Source organism: Pseudophryne corroboree, chromosome 6 (genome assembly GCF_028390025.1).
Source record: "Pseudophryne corroboree isolate aPseCor3 chromosome 6, aPseCor3.hap2, whole genome shotgun sequence".
Classification (NCBI taxonomy): domain Eukaryota; kingdom Metazoa; phylum Chordata; class Amphibia; order Anura; family Myobatrachidae; genus Pseudophryne; species Pseudophryne corroboree.
Genome location: NC_086449.1, coordinates 807,531,927 through 807,541,108, shown reverse-complemented (window position 1 = coordinate 807,541,108; position 9,182 = coordinate 807,531,927). Strand labels below are relative to the sequence as shown.

Genomic DNA, 9,182 nt, shown 5'->3' with positions numbered 1-9,182 from the left:
CCCCCAGTACGAGAGTAGATACTAGACCAGGCCGTTCCCGCTCCACGTAAGGGGTCCTGTTTCATCCCCTAAGAAGGTAGCGGATACTAAGCCCGGTTTTTCTCCACTCTCGACCAGAGGCCTTGCCACACCCCGGCATGGTACTCCACAAGGTGTTTCTCCATTCCACATATGGGAACCTCCCACGCTCCCAGTGTAAGAACAGGTACTCCACCAAGTGTTTCCCTCGAGCAGGTACTACACTTGATCTTAGCCAAAAGGCCGAGAAGCGATTACTGAATACTATACAGTAATACTATACAGTAATACTATAGGCGCCAGTATTATATAGAAAGTATACATGCAAAGTATGTAATATTAGTATCAGCAGCACCCAGAGGTGGGTCAGGAGACCAGCCATGGAGCTGGTATCTGGCCATATGCAGTCATGGTCCATCTTCAGTTTGTAGCCAATACAGTATATTATTTACTAGCAGGCGGGAAGAACATCAGGGTGTGCACTGGAGACACTTGTGCATATGCTTGCTTAGTGTCTGAGAGGAGGGAGCATATAAATGCAGGGCCGGATTAATAATGGGGCAGATGGAGCTACAGCATAGGTCCATCATCACGGCCGCATTATAATGAGCAGTCTCCAGCTGGCCACACAGTTACCCATAAATCATAAGTATTAGAATGGTATTTCTAGTTTTCTCACACACTGTGCACTAACTGGGGTTCCCAGTCACTTTACGAAGAAAACGACACCATTTTTTTTTAAAAACACCTCATGTCGACCTTTTGACCAGTCGACCTAGACCATGTTGACACAGAAACCCTGTTGACCTAGAATCCCTGTCGATCTAGTTACTGTCGACCAATAGTGTGGTCGACTTTCCATACCTCACCCTATAACACTACAGTTATTCCTGATAACAATCCTATCGCAATTAATTGGATCATTAACCAACCTGCCTCATAAATGATTACCGCTTTAAAAATACGGTCATTCTCAGATCATATCCTGGACCTCCTGCAACTCGGACATTACATTTCCCCCAAGGTCCTGTCTCTGCATCATCCTAAGCACCTTGGGAATTGTTGATTGTAAGTACATGGCAGATGGACAGCTCAGCGTCCTGTATTAGAGAAGTTTATGATGTTTTATTGAAGCCTAATAGTGAATTCATATTTAACAAAGAAAATCAATGATTAAAACCATGGGTGACTGTGTATGGCTGCCATATGCTATTATACACATCTTGTGATAATTGTCACTTATATATACAGTGCATCCGGAAAGTATTCACAGCGCTTCACTTGTTCCACATTTTGTTATGTTACAGCCTTATTTCAAAATGGAATAAATTAATTTCTTCCCTCAAAATTCTACACACATAATGACAACATGAAAAAAAAAAATTTGTTGAGATTTTTGAAAATGTATTAAAAATAAAAAATTAAGAAATCACATGTACATAAGCATTCACAGCCTTTACCATGAAGCTCAAAATTGAGCTCAGGTGCATCCTGTTTCCACTGATCATCCTTGAGATGTTCCTTCAGCTTAATTGGAGTCCACCTGTGGTAAATTCAGTTGATTGGACATGATTTGGAAAGGCACACACCTGTCTATATAAGGTCCCACACTTGACAGTGCATGTCTGAGCACAAACCAAGCATGAAGTCAAAGGAATTGTCTGTAGACCTCCGAGACAGGATTGTCTCGAGGCACAAATCTGGGGAAGGGTACAGAATAATATCTGCTGCTTTGAAGGTCTCAATGAGCACAGTGGCCTCCATCATTCTTAAACGGAAGAAGTTCGGCACCACCAGGACTCTTCATAGAGCTGACCGGCCATCTAAACTGAGCGATCGGGGGAGAAGGGCCCTAGTCAGGGAGGTGACTAAGAACCCGATGGTCACTCTGTCAAAGCTGCAGCATTCCTCTGTGGAGAGAGGAGAACCTACCAGAAGAACAACCATCTTTGCAGCAATCCACCAATCAGGCCTGTATGGTAGAGTGGCTAGACGGAAGCCACTCCTTAGTAAAAAGTAGAGATGAGCGCCTGAAATTTTTCGGGTTTTGTGTTTTGGTTTTGGGTTCGGTTCCGCGGCCGTGTTTTGGGTTCGAACGCGTTTTGGCAAAACCTCACCGAATTATTTTTGTCGGATTCGGGTGTGTTTTGGATTCGGGTGTTTTTTTCCAAAAACACTAAAAAACAGCTTAAATCATAGAATTTGGGGGTCATTTTGATCCCAAAGTATTATTAACCTCAAAAACCATAATTTACACTCATTTTCAGTCTATTCTGAATACCTCACACCTCACAATATTATTTTTAGTCCTAAAATTTGCACCGAGGTCGCTGTGTGAGTAAGATAAGCGACCCTAGTGGCCGACACAAACACCGGGCCCATCTAGGAGTGGCACTGCAGTGTCACGCAGGATGTCCCTTCCAAAAAACCCTCCCCAAACAGCACATGACGCAAAGAAAAAAAGAGGCGCAATGAGGTAGCTGTGTGAGTAAGATTAGCGACCCTAGTGGCCGACACAAACACCGGGCCCATCTAGGAGTGGCACTGCAGTGTCACGCAGGATGGCCCTTCCAAAAAACCCTCCCCAAACAGCACATGACGCAAAGAAAAAAAGAGGCGCAATGAGGTAGCTGTGTGAGTAAGATTAGCGACCCTAGTGGCCGACACAAACACCGGGCCCATCTAGGAGTGGCACTGCAGTGTCACGCAGGATGGCCCTTCCAAAAAACCCTCCCCAAACAGCACATGACGCAAAGAAAAAAAGAGGCGCAATGAGGTAGCTGACTGTGTGAGTAAGATTAGCGACCCTAGTGGCCGACACAAACACCGGGCCCATCTAGGAGTGGCACTGCAGTGTCACGCAGGATGTCCCTTCCAAAAAACCCTCCCCAAACAGCACATGACGCAAAGAAAAAAAGAGGCACAATGAGGTAGCTGTGTGAGTAAGATTAGCGACCCTAGTGGCCGACACAAACACCGGGCCCATCTAGGAGTGGCACTGCAGTGTCACGCAGGATGTCCCTTCCAAAAAACCCTCCCCAAACAGCACATGACGCAAAGAAAAAAAGAGGCGCAATGAGGTAGCTGTGTGAGTAAGATTAGCGACCCTAGTGGCCGACACAAACACCGGGCACATCTAGGAGTGGCACTGCAGTGTCACGCAGGATGTCCCTTCCAAAAAACCCTCCCCAAACAGCACATGACGCAAAGAAAAAAAGAGGCGCAATGAGGTAGCTGTGTGAGTAAGATTAGCGACCCTAGTGGCCGACACAAACACCGGGCCCATCTAGGAGTGGCACTGCAGTGTCACGCAGGATGTCCCTTCCAAAAAACCCTCCCCAAACAGCACATGACGCAAAGAAAAAAAGAGGCGCAATGAGGTAGCTGACTGTGTGAGTAAGATTAGCGACCCTAGTGGCCGACACAAACACCGGGCCCATCTAGGAGTGGCACTGCAGTGTCACGCAGGATGTCCCTTCCAAAAAACCCTCCCCAATCAGCACATGATGCAAAGAAAAAGAAAAGAAAAAAGAGGTGCAAGATGGAATTGTCCTTGGGCCCTCCCACCCACCCTTATGTTGTATAAACAAAACAGGACATGCACACTTTAACCAACCCATCATTTCAGTGACAGGGTCTGCCACACGACTGTGACTGATATGACGGGTTGGTTTGGACCCCCCCCAAAAAAGAAGCAATTAATCTCTCCTTGCACAAACTGGCTCTACAGAGGCAAGATGTCCACCTCATCTTCACCCTCCGATATATCACCGTGTACATCCCCCTCCTCACAGATTATCAATTCGTCCCCACTGGAATCCACCATCTCAGCTCCCTGTGTACTTTGTGGAGGCAATTGCTGCTGGCCAATGTCTCCGCGGAGGAATTGATTATAATTCATTTTAATGAACATCATCTTCTCCACATTTTCTGGATGTAACCTCGTACGCCGATTGCTGACAAGGTGAGCGGCGGCACTAAACACTCTTTCGGAGTACACACTTGTGGGAGGGCAACTTAGGTAGAATAAAGCCAGTTTGTGCAAGGGCCTCCAAATTGCCTCTTTTTCCTGCCAGTATAAGTACGGACTGTGTGACGTGCCTACTTGGATGCGGTCACTCATATAATCCTCCACCATTCTATCAATGTTGAGAGAATCATATGCAGTGACAGTAGACGACATGTCCGTAATCGTTGTCAGGTCCTTCAGTCCGGACCAGATGTCAGCATCAGCAGTCGCTCCAGACTGCCCTGCATCACCGCCAGCGGGTGGGCTCGGAATTCTGAGCCTTTTCCTCGCACCCCCAGTTGCGGGAGAATGTGAAGGAGGAGATGTTGACAGGTCGCGTTCCGCTTGACTTGACAATTTTGTCACCAGCAGGTCTTTCAACCCCAGCAGACCTGTGTCTGCCGGAAAGAGAGATCCAAGGTAGGCTTTAAATCTAGGATCGAGCACGGTGGCCAAAATGTAGTGCTCTGATTTCAACAGATTGACCACCCGTGAATCCTTGTTAAGCGAATTAAGGGCTGCATCCACAAGTCCCACATGCCTAGCGGAATCGCTCCCTTTTAGCTCCTTCTTCAATGCCTCCAGCTTCTTCTGCAAAAGCCTGATGAGGGGAATGACCTGACTCAGGCTGGCAGTGTCTGAACTGACTTCACGTGTGGCAAGTTCAAAGGGCATCAGAACCTTGCACAACGTTGAAATCATTCTCCACTGCACTTGAGACAGGTGCATTCCATCTCCTATATCGTGCTCAATTGTATAGGCTTGAATGGCCTTTTGCTGCTCCTCCAACCTCTGAAGCATATAGAGGGTTGAATTCCACCTCGTTACCACTTCTTGCTTCAGATGATGGCAGGGCAGGTTCAGTAGTTTTTGGTGGTGCTCCAGTCTTCTGTACGTGGTGCCTGTACGCCGAAAGTGTCCCGCAATTTTTCTGGCCACCGACAGCATCTCTTGCACGCCCCTGTCGTTTTTTAAAAAATTCTGCACCACCAAATTCAAGGTATGTGCAAAACATGGGACGTGCTGGAATTTGCCCATATTTAATGCACACACAATATTGCTGGCGTTGTCCGATGCCACAAATCCACAGGAGAGTCCAATTGGGGTAAGCCATTCCGCGATGATCTTCCTCAGTTGCCGTAAGAGGTTTTCAGCTGTGTGCGTATTCTGGAAAGCGGTGATACAAAGCGTAGCCTGCCTAGGAAAGAGTTGGCGTTTGCGAGATGCTGCTACTGGTGCCGCCGCTGCTGTTCTTGCGGCGGGAGTCCATACATCTACCCAGTGGGCTGTCACAGTCATATAGTCCTGACCCTGCCCTGCTCCACTTGTCCACATGTCCGTGGTTAAGTGGACATTGGGTACAACTGCATTTTTTAGGACACTGGTGAGTCTTTTTCTGACGTCCGTGTACATTCTCGGTATCGCCTGCCTAGAGAAGTGGAACCTAGATGGTATTTGGTAACGGGGGCACACTGCCTCAATAAATTGTCTAGTTCCCTGTGAACTAACGGCGGATACCGGACGCACGTCTAACACCAACATAGTTGTCAAGGACTCAGTTATCCGCTTTGCAGTAGGATGACTGCTGTGATATTTCATCTTCCTCGCAAAGGACTGTTGAACAGTCAATTGCTTACTGGAAGTAGTACAAGTGGGCTTACGACTTCCCCTCTGGGATGACCATCGACTCCCAGCGGCAACAACAGCAGCGCCAGCAGCAGTAGGCGTTACACGCAAGGATGCATCGGAGGAATCCCAGGCAGGAGAGGACTCGTCAGACTTGCCAGTGACATGGCCTGCAGGACTATTGGCATTCCTGGGGAAGGAGGAAATTGACACTGAGGGAGTTGGTGGGGTGGTTTGCGTGAGCTTGGTTACAAGAGGAAGGGATTTACTGGTCAGTGGACTGCTTCCGCTGTCACCCAAAGTTTTTGAACTTGTCACTAACTTATTATGAATGCGCTGCAGGTGACGTATAAGGGAGGATGTTCCGAGGTGGTTAACGTCCTTACCCCTACTTATTACAGCTTGACAAAGGGAACACACGGCTTGACACCTGTTGTCCGCATTTCTGGTGAAATACCTCCACACCGAAGAGCTGATTTTTTTGGTATTTTCACCTGGCATGTCAACGGCCATATTCCTCCCACGGACAACAGGTGTCTCCCCGGGTGCCTGACTTAAACAAACCACCTCACCATCAGAATCCTCCTGGTCAATTTCCTCCCCAGCGCCAGCAACACCCATATCCTCCTCATCCTGGTGTACTTCAACACTGACATCTTCAATCTGACTATCAGGAACTGGACTGCGGGTGCTCCTTCCAGCACTTGCAGGGGGCGTGCAAATGGTGGAAGGCGCATGCTCTTCACGTCCAGTGTTGGGAAGGTCAGGCATCGCAACCGACACAATTGGACTCTCCTTGTGGATTTGGGATTTCAAAGAACGCACAGTTCTTTGCGGTGCTTTTGCCAGCTTGAGTCTTTTCAGTTTTCTAGCGAGAGGCTGAGTGCTTCCATCCTCATGTGAAGCTGAACCACTAGCCATGAACATAGGCCAGGGCCTCAGCCGTTCCTTGCCACTCCGTGTGGTAAATGGCATATTGGCAAGTTTACGCTTCTCCTCCGACAATTTTATTTTAGGTTTTGGAGTCCTTTTTTTACTGATATTTGGTGTTTTGGTTTTGACATGCTCTGTACTATGCCATTGGGCATCGGCCTTGGCAGACGACGTTGCTGGCATTTCATCGTCTCGGCCATGACTAGTGGCAGCAGCTTCAGCACGAGGTGGAAGTGGATCTTGATCTTTCCCTAATTTTGGAACCTCAACATTTTTGTTCTCCATATTTTAATAGGCACAACTAAAAGGCACCTCAGGTAAACAATGGAGATGGATGGATTGGATACTAGTATACAATTATGGACGGGCTGCCGAGTGCCGACACAGAGGTAGCCACAGCCGTGAACTACCGCACTGTACTGTGTCTGCTGCTAATATATAGACTGGTTGATAAAGAGATAGTATACTCGTAACTAGTATGTATGTATAAAGAAAGAAAAAAAAACCACGGTTAGGTGGTATATACAATTATGGACGGGCTGCCGAGTGCCGACACAGAGGTAGCCACAGCCGTGAACTACCGCACTGTACTGTGTCTGCTGCTAATATATAGACTGGTTGATAAAGAGATAGTATACTCGTAACTAGTATGTATGTATAAAGAAAGAAAAAAAAACCACGGTTAGGTGGTATATACAATTATGGACGGGCTGCCGAGTGCCGACACAGAGGTAGCCACAGCCGTGAACTACCGCACTGTACTGTGTCTGCTGCTAATATATAGACTGGTTGATAAAGAGATAGTATACTCGTAACTAGTATGTATGTATAAAGAAAGAAAAAAAAACCACGGTTAGGTGGTATATACAATTATGGACGGGCTGCCGAGTGCCGACACAGAGGTAGCCACAGCCGTGAACTACCGCACTGTACTGTGTCTGCTGCTAATATATAGACTGGTTGATAAAGAGATAGTATACTCGTAACTAGTATGTATGTATAAAGAAAGAAAAAAAAACCACGGTTAGGTCACTGGTATATACAATTATGGACGGGCTGCCGAGTGCCGACACAGAGGTAGCCACAGCCGTGAACTACCGCACTGTACTGTGTCTGCTGCTAATATATAGACTGGTTGATAAAGAGATAGTATACTCGTAACTAGTATGTATGTATAAAGAAAGAAAAAAAAAACACGGTTAGGTGGTATATACAATTATGGACGGGCTGCCGAGTGCCGACACAGAGGTAGCCACAGCCGTGAACTACCGCACTGTACTGTGTCTGCTGCTAATATATAGACTGGTTGATAAAGAGATAGTATACTCGTAACTAGTATGTATGTATAAAGAAAGAAAAAAAAACCACGGTTAGGTCACTGGTATATACAATTATGGACGGGCTGCCGAGTGCCGACACAGAGGTAGCCACAGCCGTGAACTACCGCACTGTACTGTGTCTGCTGCTAATATATAGACTGGTTGATAAAGAGATAGTATACTCGTAACTAGTATGTATGTATAAAGAAAGAAAAAAAAACCACGGTTAGGTGGTATATACAATTATGGACGGGCTGCCGAGTGCCGACACAGAGGTAGCCACAGCCGTGAACTACCGCACTGTACTGTGTCTGCTGCTAATATATAGACTGGTTGATAAAGAGATAGTATACTCGTAACTAGTATGTATGTATAAAGAAAGAAAAAAAAACCACGGTTAGGTGGTATATACAATTATGGACGGGCTGCCGAGTGCCGACACAGAGGTAGCCACAGCCGTGAACTACCGCACTGTACTGTGTCTGCTGCTAATATATAGACTGGTTGATAAAGAGATAGTATACTCGTAACTAGTATGTATGTATAAAGAAAGAAAAAAAAACCACGGTTAGGTCACTGGTATATACAATTATGGACGGGCTGCCGAGTGCCGACACAGAGGTAGCCACAGCCGTGAACTACCGCACTGTACTGTGTCTGCTGCTAATATATAGACTGGTTGATAAAGAGATAGTATACTCGTAACTAGTATGTATGTATAAAGAAAGAAAAAAAAACCACGGTTAGGTCACTGGTATATACAATTATGGACGGGCTGCCGAGTGCCGACACAGAGGTAGCCACAGCCGTGAACTACCGCACTGTACTGTGTCTGCTGCTAATATAGACTGGTTGATAAAGAGATAGTATACTACTAATATTATATACTGGTGGTCAGGTCACACTGGTCACTAGTCACACTGGCAGTGGCACTCCTGCAGCAAAAGTGTGCACTGTTTAATTTTAATATAATATTATGTACTCCTGGCTCCTGCTATAACCTATAACTGGCACTGCAGTAGTGCTCCCCAGTCTCCCCCACAATTATAAGCTGTGTGAGCTGAGCAGTCAGACAGATATATAATATATAGATGATGCAGCACACTGGCCTGAGCCTGAGCAGTGCACACAGATATGGTATGTATGTGACTGAGTCACTGTGTGCTGTGTATCGCTTTTTTCAGGCAGAGAACGGATTATAAATAAAAGTGGTGGTCACTGGTCACTATCAGCAAAACTCTGCACTGTACACTACTGAGTACTCCTAATGCTCCCCA

General features: G+C 46.5%; 1 pseudogene; it reads right to left on the bottom strand.

Moving 5' to 3' along the window:
* Positions 1-200: 200 nt before the first annotated feature.
* On the bottom strand, positions 201-273 carry LOC134938221 (U2 spliceosomal RNA; annotated as a pseudogene).
* Positions 274-9,182: the final 8,909 nt, after the last annotated feature.